General features: G+C 38.3%; 1 pseudogene; it reads left to right on the top strand.

Annotated features, from left to right (window-relative positions):
* The first annotated feature begins 10,937 nt into the window (after window positions 1-10,937).
* On the top strand, window positions 10,938-12,424 carry LOC145713757 (polyadenylate-binding protein 1 pseudogene; annotated as a pseudogene).
* Window positions 12,425-14,502: the final 2,078 nt, after the last annotated feature.

The raw sequence follows: 14,502 nt of genomic DNA, 5'->3' as shown, positions 1-14,502 counted from the left end.
TCATTACTTGTTTTGTTGTTCCTAGAGATTTTCTCTGTTCCTTTCTAGTCTTTGTTGTTGTTGTTGCTATTTTCCATGCCACTTAAAGAGTCTCCTTTAATATATGTTGCAGGACTAGTTTACAGGACAAAAACTTCTTTAGCTTTTTTCTGGGAAACTCTTTATTCTACTTCTATTCTGAATGATAACTTTGCTGCATGCAGTATTCCAGGCTGCATATTTTCCCCATTCAGCAGGTTTAATATATCATATATCACTCCCTTATGGTTTGCCAAGTTTCTGTGGAGGGATCTGCAGCTAGCCTTTAAGTCTTCCCTTTAAGTTTGGGACTCTTTTCTCTTGCTGCTTTTAGGATTTTTTTTTCCTTATCACTATATTTAGCAAATATATCTATAATATGTTTTGGTGTTGTCCTGCTTTTGTTGATTTAGATGTGAGTTCTCTGTGCCTTCTGGATCTGGATGTCTGTTTCCTTCCCCAGATTATGGAAGTTTTCAGTTATTATTTCCTCAAATAAATTTTCTGCCCCCCTCCCCCTTTTCTGTCCACTTATTCTGGGACTCCTATAATACAAATATTATTACATTTGATGGAGTCACTGATTTCCCTAAGTCTATGCTCATGTTCCATAATTTTTCTTTTTCTCCTTTTTTTAGCATCATTAGTTTCCATTATTTTCTTGTGTTTTTTAATGTTTATTTATTTATTTATTTTTTTAACGTTTATTTATTTTTGAGACAGAGAGAGACAGAGCATGAACAGGGGAGGGTCAGAGAGAGGGAGACACAGAATCTGAAACAGGCTGCAGGCTCTGAGCTGTCAGCACAGAGGCCGATGCAGGGCTCGAACTCACGGAGCGTGAGATCATGACCTGAGCCGAAGTCAGCCGCTTAACCGACTGAGCCACCCAGGCGCCCCTTTAATGTTTATTTTTTAGAGAGAGAGTGTGTGTGCAAGTAGGGGAGGGGCAGAGAGAGAGGGAGACATAGAACCTGAAGCAGGCTCCACGCTGAAAGCTGTTAGCACAGAGCTTCACACATGGCTTGAACTCATGGACCCTGAGATCAGGACCTGAGCTGAAGTTGGACACTTAACCAACTGAGCCACCCAGGGGCCCCTCTATTATTCTCTTTTATATGACTTATTTGTTCCCCTGCTTCTTCTATCCTTGTGTTAATTGCATCAACTATTTTTTAAATCTTAGTTGCATTTTTCATATATGACTGATTCTTTTTTAACTCTTTCACCTCTGTGATAAGGGCTTCCCTGAAGACTCATTTGTTGTCTCAAGCCCAGAGAGTATCCTTATGAATATTGTTTTAAATTCTCCATCAGGCATGTTACTTATATCTGTTGAATTTAGATCTCTGGCTGCGACCTTATATTGTTCTGTCATTTGGGATAAATTCCTCCATCTTGGCATTTTGTCTAATTTTATGTCTTCTTCTCTGTGTTAGAAAACCTCATTATGTTTCCTGCTCCTGAGAATATGAAGAAGAAGCCCTATAGTGTCAGGGCCTGGCACTTCAGGAAGTGTCTCTGTTATGTGCTGCATGTACTCTGTTGCAGTTTTTTGGCTGTTCTATCCTTCAGTCCAGTCATCTACAATGGGCACAAGGATCTGCCAAGTTTTAGCTAGGTGTGCTCTAGTCTGCTCTTCAATTGAGACATGATACTACTTCCATTAGAACTGAAGCCCTGCAAATCTCACTGGTCAGGAGATGTTGTGTGTGCATGGGTTTTTGTTGGTCTTCTGGGTAAGGGGCCCATCACAGTGGAATTGAGATATCCCTGACTGAGAAGGGCAGTACTGCTACAGTGCAGCGGTATGGGTCTTGGTGTAAGCAGATAAGGCAGCCACTGCTGTTTCTGTACTGTTTACCTTAGTTGGCTCTGTGTTTATCCAGAGGGGCTGAGGAATAAAATGGTGCCAGACAGCTCATTTGTCTCTGGATAGGAGTCTCCATGCATGCTGCATCTCAGGGACTATGATAAGAGTAAATCTCCTCCATGTGTGTTCCAGGCATTTTTCAGATCGTTGTTTCCACACTGCCTGCTTCCAGTCTGTTTGCCTTCTTTCTCTTCAGGAGTATCATAGTGCCCTACAGGGTTCTATCTCAACCAAGCTTGCTGGCTTTTAAAACTCCAGGTTTTAGGCATCATGGTGTGGGCATGGGCCTGTGCTGTTCTTCTGGGGGAGGGTTTCTCTGTGTAGGGATTGAGGCAAACATGACCACAAAGGGCAGCCGCACCAGAGCATGGAGGTGTGTTCTTGGTGTAAGCAGGTTAGGTGGCCAATGTTGGGGCTGAGCTTCTTTCTGCAGGTGGCTCTGCATTTATGCTGAGGGTCAGGGAAGGGAAATGGCACCAGCTGGCTCCTTTTTCCCAGAAGAGTCTCTATGAATTCTACCTTTCAGGAATGCAATCCATCAAGAGTGAATAATCTCCCCTCTGTGTGTCCCAGGTGTTCTTCAGACTGCTGTTTCCATGTTGTTTGCCAGCGGTTTGTTTGCCTGCCTTATCTCCAAGAGTAGAGCAGTGTCCTCAGGGCTCTATTCCAGCTAAGCCTACTGACCTTTAAAACTCCAATCTTTAAGCCTTGCAGGTTGTAATAACTCACTTAGATCAGCCCATTTCCCCAGCCAATTGCTTTGGGTAAATGTTCTACTTGTGTTTTCCCCTGTGTGCTCCTCTCTCTCCCATCCTTCTCTACAATCTCAGCTCCCTCCCCTCTGCAGCTCTTGTCATCCTTTACTCCCTTAAACCAAGTCTCTGAACTTCCTACCTTCTTTGATATGGCTTCTTCTCTCCCTTTAGTTGTGGAGTTTGTTCTGTCAGTCTTCAGGTTGATTCCTGGGTTATTTAGAATGACTTGATTGTTATCTAGTAGTTCTGTTTGAGGGATGAGAGAAGCTTAGGTTCCTCCTACTATGATGCTGTATTAGCAGCCCCTACCTATAACAACTTTTCATAAGCAACCTAAACAGTAAATAGTAATAATCCTCATTTACTTTTATCTGAGTTGATGTATAAAGAACTCCATATTTGAGACAAAGTAATATAGTTTCATATAAGTTACAGAAACATAATTTTAAGATTGTTCAGAAACACTGGCTCAAACATATATGAGATAAGTGTTAAATTTCATTTGGAACAATGTAAATATTATTTTCTAGTAACATGGTCTCATTAAACTTTCATCTATTTATTATTTGTTTTCATTATCATAATGTAAAATGTCTCAGCAGGGAATAAATTTCCAGATGGTCTCTTCCATCTAGCTATTAAAATGAGCAAGATAGTTTTTATTAAAACCACTTTTTTACTTTTGTATCTAAGTAGTTAAATATTATTGACCTTTTAGTATCCCATTCAGCTCTTGGTGATATTTTTATATCAGCTGAACCTCTAGTTAACCTGAATAACAGACCAAAATTAAATTAATTTATAGAATTCCATTGAAAGTTTGATTAATTTATAGAATTCCATTCCCAGTAGACACCTAAAATATCTGAAAACAGTTCAGGATACATGTAAAGATTGGGCTGAAAACTACAGGCGAACTTTACTCATAGTATACTTTTCTGAAGGCAGCTCAATAACCAGGACAGAATAGCTCACATTTCCCCCAAATAATCAAATGCTTAAACCTTAATTGTATTTTAGAATATGATCTAGAGCATTCTACTAAGGTCCTTAAGTGTACCACACCACCCTCTCCTTAAAAAAAAAACATGAAGACAAACATTTATATATTTTTTCTATACATGTAGGCATTCACTACTTATACATTAATACGTTCATTCATCTGTTCATCTGTTGGTTTATCCAACTATGTGACTATCATTTTGCCTATTCCAATTCATTTGTTTATAGAAATATAGAGCCACTTCAGGAAGGGGGAAGAGGAGTTCAGGTGCCCTAGGTAGGACACAATGGTGGGGTGGGATTAGAGGTATAAAGGAATTTATTTCCTAAGATCATGCTATGAAATCCAAATTTATGTATTGGAGCTCTAAACCCCAAAATTACTATATATGGAGATAGAGCTTTTATAAATAAGCTTAAATAAAGTCATAAGAATAGAGTACTAATCTCATAAGATTGGTGGCCTCATAAGAAGAGGAAGAGAGAGATGTCTCTCCCCTTCTCCTACTCCAGTCCTTTCCCCCATCCTCTCCCATCCTCCTCTCTACCTTTCTTGACCTATCCCCTCCCCTTTTCTTCTACCCTGTAAAGACACAGTGACCCATCTGCAAGCTAGGACAAAAGTTCTCACCAGAGCCCAACAATACTGGCACTCTGATCAAACTGCCAGTTTCCTCAACTGTGAGAAGAAGGATTTCTGTTGTTTAAGCCACTCAGTCTATTGTACGTTGTTATGGAAAGCTGAGCTGATACAGATTGGGACTCAAATGGTAATTCTTTTGGAACCACAATCTCAAACCAGCTTTTTCTCTACCTGAAATTGCAGTCTGTGGGGCTACATATTTTCTAATTATACCCCACTGGTTTCTCCTATTCAGTAGAGGAGACCAAGTTATCTACTATTTACTTTACCTATATCTTTTCATGAATCTCCCTCTGCTTTACATCAAATGATGCTGATGGTGAGGAAGGGTAATTAATCTCTTGTATTTTAACTGCTACCTAAATTAGCTTATATACTTCAAGTTTCATTATACCCACTTTTTGTATATTTTATAAACCAGAGAAAGTAAGTTCTGTAATGAAAATTCTTACAGATATTTAACTACAGAACCATTAATTGTTATACTATAGTTATATGTAAAGTTGTACCAAACACTTCATTTATGAAGTGTCAAACAAGCTGCATGAATCAGATTACTGCTCATGTACTTTACTGACAGTTACACTAACAAAGTTGAATAACTGTAAACTTTTTAGGTTAGGAGGCCAAATATGACAAGGAACTTTAGTAAAAATGAGATATGTACAATCTCTCATCCCTTGTATCTTATATATGAAAGATTAAAGGACAAAGTGAAAAAAAAAGTCTCGTTTGATTACATAGTTAGCTTTTGGTTTTGATTTGCTAAAAAATAGAAATTAATGTACTCAGTTTTTTCATAAATCTAATATTTTTTTTTATCTTTGTAGCATTGCTTATAGCATGTACCAAATAGTAACAAAATAAAACAGGCATTTCTCTAGAAGAATAGACCCATGCCTCCTTGTTCATCACTATATTCTTTAGTTGGAAAAACCTGGATTTAAATTGAGGTTCTCATATTTAAGAGCTATGTGAAAATGGGTAAGCTATCAATCATCGCACCTTCAGTTCTCCCATTTATAACATGGGGATATTAACCACCTTACAGAGATTCTGTGACAATATGGGTAAAACATGGTAACAAGCATAGAGCAGTGACCCAATGTTGATTCTGTTGTTCTGTTCTGATATATAACTTTATTATAGACATTGTATCCTACTGCAAAGTCAATCCAATGTCAAATGAGCTCTGAGATATTCGTGGCCCAACCTTCAAGATCTCTGATTCAAGTTGGATATGCCAATTCCTGGGAAGTAAAGCCTCAGACATTCCCAGTTCTAAGAAGCACTGATAGGCTGGTGTTAACAGTATCATCTGCACTCCATGTGAGATCTGAATAAATTTCATTCCATAGCAGCCCTGGCAAAGAATGGGTAGAGGAAATAGGCATAAAAGTGACTATACATGGGGAATACAATATACTGTAGATATAATGTTTTGATGGGGAGGTCAACTGCCTTGGCTATCCATTATTTTACTTGCACAAAACACTACATTTTCTAAAGATTTCCTAGAACCTAAGCCATTGATAACATCATATAAAATGGTTTAACTCAACAGATGAAAGTTCTTATCCATTGTGCTTAACTTTGGGCAACCCTCTTGTTCCCTACTCGTCTAAAAAATGTCAGTTTGGTCTTGAATCTCTGCTTGAAACTGAAAATTTGTGATGGTTCCTTTTTTTTTTATATATTGAAGTATAGTTGACACCAACTATACCAATGTACCAAATGCACCAATGTAATTTGGTGTATTAGTTTCAGGAGTATGACATACTGATTAAACAATTTTACACATTACTCAATGTTCAACACAATAAGCATGGTCACCATCTGTCACCATACAATATTATGACATATTATTGACTATATTCCTTATGCTGTACTTTTCATCTCCATGATGTTTATTTTGTAATTGCAAGTTTGTACTTCCTAATCCCCTCAATACCATAAAAGCAAAAGAATATGATTTAAAAATGGCAGAAAACTTGAAGAGATATATATATTTTAAGAAGACATACAGATGACAAACAGTCACATGTATAGATACTCAACATCAATCACCATCAGGAAAATACAAATAACTACAATGGTATATCATCTCACACCAGTCAGAATGGCTAGTACCAAAAAGACAAGAAGTAACAAGTGTTGTCAAGGATGTACAAAAAAGGGAACATTTATGCACTGTCAGTGGGAATGTAATTTGGTGCAACCACTGTGGAAAACAGTATAAAGACTCCTTAAAACTTAAAAATTGAAATACCATATGATCCAGCAATTCCACTACTGGGTAGTTGCCAACGAAAACAAAAATATGAAAATACTAACTTGAAAAGTTATATGCACTCTTATGTTTATTGTAGCATTATTTATAGTAGCTAGATATTGGAAGGAACACAAGTGTCTGTTGATAGATGGATGCAGAATGCATAGTATGTATATACAATGGACTATTAGTTGGCCATAAAAAGGAATGGCATCTTGCCATTTGTGACAACATGGATGGATCTAAAGGATATTATGCTAAATTAAGTAAGTTATACAGAGAAAGACAAATCTGAAAAAGTGAACAAATAACAGACTCTTAAATATAGAGAACAAACTGGTGGTTGCCAGAGAAGATGTGGGTGAGCAAAATAGATGTGATAGTTATTTTTATGTGTTAAATTGTTAAATACCCAGATATTTGTCAAACACTAAATATCTAGATATTATGGTGAAGGTATTTTTTAGATGACATTAACTTTTAAATCAGTAGACTCTAAGTAAAGCAGATTATCCTACATAATGTGTGTGGGCTTCATCCAATTAGTTCAAGGCCTCAAGGAAAGAAGATGGAGGTCCCTCAAAAAGCAAGCAATTTTGCCTCCAGATTGCTTTCAACTCTTTCAACAACACACTTCCCTGTGTCACCAGTCCTTAAGCCTATTCTGCAGAATTTGGACTTTATAGGCCCCTAAATTACATGAGCCAATTCTGTGAAATAAATCTCTGACTCTCCTCTCACTGTCTCCTCCTCTGTCACTTTCATTCCCTCTCCTTCTTCCTCTGTCTCTTCTATAAATAGATAGATATGTAGAAGGATATAGATATATATATAGACACAGATATGGATAGATTATAGATATAGATAGATACATAGATAGATAAAGATAAAGATACACAGATACAGATATATCTTATGCACCTCCATTTGAGGTGTTTTTGTTGTTGTTGTTGTTTTTGTTCTGTTCTCTGGAAAGTCCTAGTACAAAGTTCAACAGTTAAACAGAGACACTTTACTATTGAAGGGCCAAGAAACCCATCCCAGTAATATCTGGTCATTTCTTCACTTTACTTTTGGTGAAAACTAAAGAGAATCTATGAAAAAATTTTGATTGATACCTACCTTGGTTGTGAATGTTTCACACACTGACTCCTGGAAAAGAGGAGTTTCCCAATATTGTCCTAAAATTTAGAATAAAAAGTTAATATTTTAATAAATTTTTATTGAATCAAAAATACTAACTTGCTGACAATTTTTAAAATTTTTGAAAACCTTGTAGTTTATAAGTAATATGAAATATGAATGTAAAATTTCAAGTAAGGATATTATGTCATATAGGATATTTATTTTAATAACCTACCTTGATTTGTCAAAAAACCTTTGTTTGGAAAAAAAGAAAGGTGAAGTACAACCCAAAAGGTAACAGAGTTGTGTCACCAGTTGTGTCTATTTAGTCATAAAAACGTTACCAATACCTATGTAAGTATTCACAGTCATTCTAATAATATTCTTACAGTAGGCACAAAGAAGATAAAGGAGTGTCTTTGTAATTTAGAGGATAACCAGGAAATTATATTTCCGGCTTCCAGCCCGGTAGACTTGACTACCTCTCCAGAAAAACCTTATCTCATTCAGAAGTGCTCATTCACATTCATAACTTAAAAGGAAACTTTATATCCTCAAAAAAAGTACATTATATTTTATAGTTTTAGTGGAAAATGTGAACTATAAATCTACAAGTATATTTTAGCAATTCATTTTTTTCTAACTAAAACTATTAATTCATCTTTCCCAGTATAAAGATTTGAGAGCTTGTTATTTGATTATTTTCCTCACTTTGGAACTTATCATACATCAGACATGCAATGTCATTAATTTTAATCATTTTACAGAGATTTGTTTGCAATGTATAAAAATTCATGGCGATAGCACAGAGCAGTCCAGGAGGAATTATAAAAAGAAAAAAATATCAAATAAGAGGTATTCAGAGGCCAATGACAGGCCTTCTCAAAATGCACTAGAATATTGATTATTTTAAATAAAAATTACATAAAATACAGCCAATGAAAGAAGAACACTCTGACTTCCCCATTTTAGTTTCCAGAAAGCAAGAAATAAATTTCCCATGTAAAAAGTATCCTTTTTGCACCAAAAGTAAAGAGATATCCTTATCACCAGAGATGGGAAATTTACAGTAGAGAAATCTGTATAAACAACTCTAATTACTTTAACTAATTTACTACCCCAGCCCAAATTCCGTTTAGAATTTCTTACTAATTGAAGCTCTCAAAGTTGTTTTCATTTTCCTGTAAATTCCTCACAGATCTGTTGTCTCTTTGTCTAAGTGACTAGTATAAAAACTATCTGCCTTGTTCATATGTCTGGATCACAATTTCATTATTAGGCCTCTGTGCACACATAATTAAACCTTGTTGTTGTTTTTTTTCTCCTGTTAATTTGCCTCATGTCAATTTAACTCTTAAAGCTAGAAGATTTTGAAGGGTAGAAAAATAATGTATTTACTTCCCTACAGGTATTTCTCATTAGCCATGATATCTTAAGTGCTGTGTTACAAAAACACACGATTCATTAAAAACTATTTTCCAAATTTGTCTTTAAGGAACACTTAGAAGAAAGGAGAAGGAATCAACCCAATTTTATATAAATTTCAACTATCATGAAAACAATTTTACTAACCTGAAACTATTGTCTTGTACTTTTGACATTAAAGTTTCACTGCCATTTTCCAATAGGAACAGCCTGAAAAAAAAGAAAAAAAAAACAGCCTAAAAACATTCCATCTTTTTAAGCTATATTATAAATGAGCATTGATTAAAAGTAGCTAAAAAAAGAAAAGCCACTAATGTATTTTATACAGTCACTGATCAGATATTGATATGTAATATTTCATTTTCTTTAGGACATTAAGAGATGCTATGTATCTAAAAACCACATGATAGCACATCTATCATAAAGCGCTATTGCTTAATATTACTGCTTTGCCTTACAGACACTTTGCAAATAATCTTTCACACAAACCTATTAGAATAAAAGAAAATGAAATACAAAAGGACCTATATAATGAGAAAAAAAAATCTCTATTTTGTCACATGAAGGTTATTTTTGGAAGCAACCCGAAAAGAACATACCTTTTTAGAGTTTAAGGAATTATTAGAAAATTAGGGAATTATTGCTGATTTCCTAAACTTGTGTCCAAATTCCATTACTATTTGACACATATGGTACAGGAATTCCCCAAACAAGATGATCAATGAGTAGTTTAGAGAATTAATATCAATTCTTTTTACTAAGCCTTAATTCTCTCTTACTAATTTTTATATGTAAAAGTGTAATAGTACATCAGCAAATTTCCATTAGTTAATTCAAGACAGACCAATAATAAAGTGTGCTTTCATTGTGCTCTAAAAATGACATTTTCCTACTGATAGTTCAATTCTTAAAAATTTTATTATCCATGAAAATTATCATACCTCAGACATGCTAGAAAATTTAAGGTTTAAGCTGCTAGCATTTATTCTAAAGCAAAATTTTAATACCAAATATAAGCAATAACAGGCCTAAAGAATTTTGAAGCTACTACAGAAAATAGTGAACTCTGTATTTCATTTGATTACAGAAAAAGTTTTTTATTTTATTTTTTTGAGGCTTCCCCAGTGGGCTATTTATTTATTTTTTAATGTGAAATTTATTGTCAAATTGATTTCCATACAACACCTAGTGCTCATCCCAGAAGGTGCCCTCCTCAATACACATCACCCACCCTCCCTTCCCTCCCACCCCCCATCAACCCTCAGTTTGTTCTCAGTTTTTAAGAGTCTCTTACGCTTTGGCTCTCTCCCTCTCTAACCTCTTTTTTTTTCTTCCCCTCCGCCATAGACTTTCATTAAGTTTTTTAAAATAGTTTGCAAACAAACCTTAAAATCTAAACACCACCAAGCTGTTACAGCAGAGAGTCCACGTGGAGATTTTTTTAAACACATGGACCGTTCCCCTTTGGCATGCCCCAGAAAACCCTTAAAAGAGAAAGCACACACACACACACACACACACACACACACACACACACATAAGCATGAAGGGTTGGGAAGGATGGAGAAGGATGGAGCAGAGGACAGATGGTGAGAAGTGGAGAGGGGCTGGGGAAGAGAGGAGTGGAGGTGGAATGTTAGTGATAAGAAAAAGTAAGGCAAGTTAGACAAAGACCACTGAAGCACCTGCTTCTCACTGCCTGGAGATGCATTTCTTGCATCCAAGTAGCCCGTGGAACAGTTGTGGCCACTACCTTTGGGTGCCTAAGGAGGCTGAGCAAAGCAAATTCTGATTTTAGCCATCAGAAAAAACATGACATGAAAGGCTGCCTGCCTGCCTTCATCCCCTTGGCTTATGACACCTATGCACGTGACACTGAACTAGCACAGACTGCATCACAATCAGGCACGCTATATGTATCTATAGGCAATGTTCATGACTCACCATAACCGAGGCCCATAGTCTCAGTTTCCCACAGCTGAGCTCCAGCTTCAACTGTGGCTGAAGCCAAACAGAGCATTCCTGGCCTCAATTCCTCCTTTGATTGACTATCTCCCACTGAAAGAGTTCCGGTGTTGGTGCCTGATGGAGATCTCACTCAAGATCTAACTCAAGATGAATGCTTCAGTTACCCACTTCGAAATGTCCACACTCTATGTCAGAGACTTGCACCCTGAAGTGAATGAGGCAATGTTGTATGGGAAATTCCTTAGAGCTGGGCCTATCCTTTCCATTCGGTTGTGCCGCGATGAGGTAACACGCCACTCCCTGGGCTAAGCGTATGTAAACTTCTTGGTGCAGGTGGATACTGAGTGGGCTCTGAACACTATGAACTTTGATATTATGAATGGCAAACTACTGCCTATTATGTGGTCCCAGCATGACCTATCACTTTGTAAGAGTGCAGTGGGCAATATATTCATTAAAAATCTTGCCATCTATTGTTAATAAGTCCCTTTATAATACATGTTCTGTCTTTGGAAACATTCTTTCTTGTAAAGTAGTAAGTGATGAAAGTGGATCAAGGGGTTTTGGATTTGTGCATTTTGAGAAATCAGATGCCACTGAAAGGGCTATTGCAAAGATGAATGGTATTCTGTTGAAAGGTAGGCGAATTTTTTTGGGCAGTTTAAACCTCGCAAAAAAAGGGAGGCAGAGCTCAGAGCTAAAGCAAATATATTTACCAGTGTTTACATCAGGAATTTTGGAGATGATGTAGATGATGAATGCCTTAAAGAAATTTTTGGTGAGTTTGGTTCTGTATTAAGTGTGAGAGTTATGACTTTTGAAAGTGGAAAATCCAAAGGGTTTGGATTTGTGAGTTTTGAGAATTGGGAAGATGCAAAGAAAGCCATTGAAGAAATGAATGGAAAAGTCCTTAATGGAAATCAAATTTATGTTGGTAGAGCCCAGAACAAACTGGAGAGACAATATGAACTAAAACACAAATTTGAACAAATAAAGCAGGTAAACTCACCAAGGGCAAGGGGGCTAACCTCTATGTGAAAAATCTTGAAGAGGAAATTGATGACAAACAACTGAGAAGAGAATTCTCTCTCTTTGGGACAATCTCTAGTGCCAGGGTCATGATGGAGGCAGGCCACAGCAAAGGCTTTGGTTTTGTTTGGTATACAACTCCTGAGGAAGCTAATAAAGCTGTCATGGAAATGAATGGGAAAATTGTGATCACCAAACCACTTTATGTGGCTATTGCACAGAGTAAGGATGAGTGCCATGCTTTCCTCACCAAGAACTACATGGAGAGAATCTCAGCTGTGAGAGATGAAGATAATCCTATAATCAACTATTGAAATAAAACACCATCAAATAACTTCATGTCGATTCTTCCTCAGTCTCACTGTGCAGTGCACATCTTTGCAAGCCTGTGTTCAGGGACAAACATCATCCATCTCAGAATATACATTATGCTATCCACACAGCAGTAGCACATAAGCCATTAGTCAGCACCTTCATACCACCACAAGTGGCAGGGATCAAATCAGCCTATCAAATCACCAGTACAACAACCCTGACCATGGCTGTTTAACCTCAAACTTCTTCTTTGGGATCACATGCAAACCAAAGATTCAAGAAAGTTACTGGTGTTGCAGATGTCTTCAGGCCTCGTAAATTTAAAGTAGGAAGGCCAGCATCCATCCAGAAGCCCATCCCTGTTGGTCATGATATGTCGAATGTATCTGTGTGGGCATCAAATTACTACTCAGAAGAATGTTTTGGGTGAAAAGCTGGTTACTCTGGTTCAAGCCATTCACCCAACTCTGGCTGGGAAATTCTCTCAAATACTGCTGGAAATGGAGGATGCTGAAATTCTTTATATGCTCAAATATCCTGAGTTCCTCTGTGCCAAGGTTAATGAAATAATCCTTATTCTGCAGTCCAACCAAGCTCAAGATAATATCCTGAAAGCTACTAACAGCGCTCCCAGTATCTGACTTATGTAATATTAAATTCCTGCTTGGAAAAATGAAAGTTCCAAACAATAAAAAACATAATAATTGGAGAAATTGATGACAATAATATTTTAAGAAAAATAAATGTATACATTTCCAAGCAAATGTTGTTTCATTACTGGTATTTAATTGCGGTTTAAAACTAAACACAGGGGGCTTCTGGGAAGATGGCAGCGTAGGAGGACTCTGAGCTCAGCGTCCTGTGGATCACTTAGATTCCACCCAAACCTGCATAAATAACCCAGAAAATCACCAGAAGATTAGCAGAATGGATTGTCTGGAGGCAAGCATAGACGAGAGGTCCACGGAAGAGGGTAAGAAGGGTGGAGAGGCGGTGCGCGCTACACGGACTTGTGGGAAGGAGCCGGGGCAGAGGGGCAGCCCTCCAGCAAAGCAGAGCCCCTGAGTCTGGCTGGCAAAAGCGGAGGGGCCAGACGGTGTGTGTTCTGGCAGCAAGCGGGACTTAACATCTGGAAGGTTATAAGCTAATAGGTCTGCTCAGAGAACGGGAGGGCTGGAGGACAATAGGAGGGAGAGTTGTTGAGCCCCTGATGACAGAGCTCAGCTTGGCGGGGAACAAAGGCGCTCGCCAGCGCCATCTCCCTCGCCCATTCCCCAGCCAAAATCCCAAAGGGAACCAGTTCCTGCCAGGGAACTTGCTTGCACCACACAAACACCCAACGCTGTGCTTCTGCGGATCCATCCCTCTGGCGGGTCTGACTCCCTCCTGGTGCCTCAGGTCCCCTCCCGAAGTGGACCTCCAAAGGAAAAGCTAGCTGAGCCTGCCCCTCTTGTCGATGTGCACCTTGCCTATCCACCCCAGCTAATATGCCGGATCCCCAGCACCACAAGCCTGGCAGTGTGCAAGTAGCCCAGACAGGCCACGCCACCCCACAGTGAATCCCGGCCCAAGGAGAGGGAAAGAGAAGGCACACACCATTCTGATTGTGGCCCCAGCGGTGGGCTGGGGGCAGACATCAGGTCAAATGCGGCCCCGCCCACCAAACCAAGTTATTCAAGACAGCACAGGGGAAGTGCCCCGCAGTCCGGCACCACTCCAGGGACTATCCAAAATGACGAAACCGAGGAATTCCCCTCAAAAAAACCTCCAGAAAATAGCAACAGCTAACGAACTGATCAAAAACGATTTAAACAGGGGCGCCTGGGTGGCGCAGTCGGTTAAGCGTCCGACTTCAGCCGGGTCATGATCTCGCGGTCTGTGAGTTCGAGCCCCGCGTCAGGCTCTGGGCTGATGGCTCGGAGCCTGGAGCCTGTTTCCGATTCTGTGTCTCCCTCTCTCTCTGCCCCTCCCCTGTTCATGCTCTGTCTTTCTCTGTCCCAAAAATAAATAAAAAACGTTGAAAAAAAAAATTAAAAAAAAAAAAAAAAACGATTTAAACAAAATAACAGAAACTGAA

This window comes from Panthera onca, chromosome X (genome assembly GCF_046562875.1).
Source record: "Panthera onca isolate mPanOnc1 chromosome X, mPanOnc1 haplotype 2, whole genome shotgun sequence".
Lineage (NCBI taxonomy): Eukaryota > Metazoa > Chordata > Mammalia > Carnivora > Felidae > Panthera > Panthera onca.
This window is presented reverse-complemented; position numbering and strand designations above follow the sequence as displayed.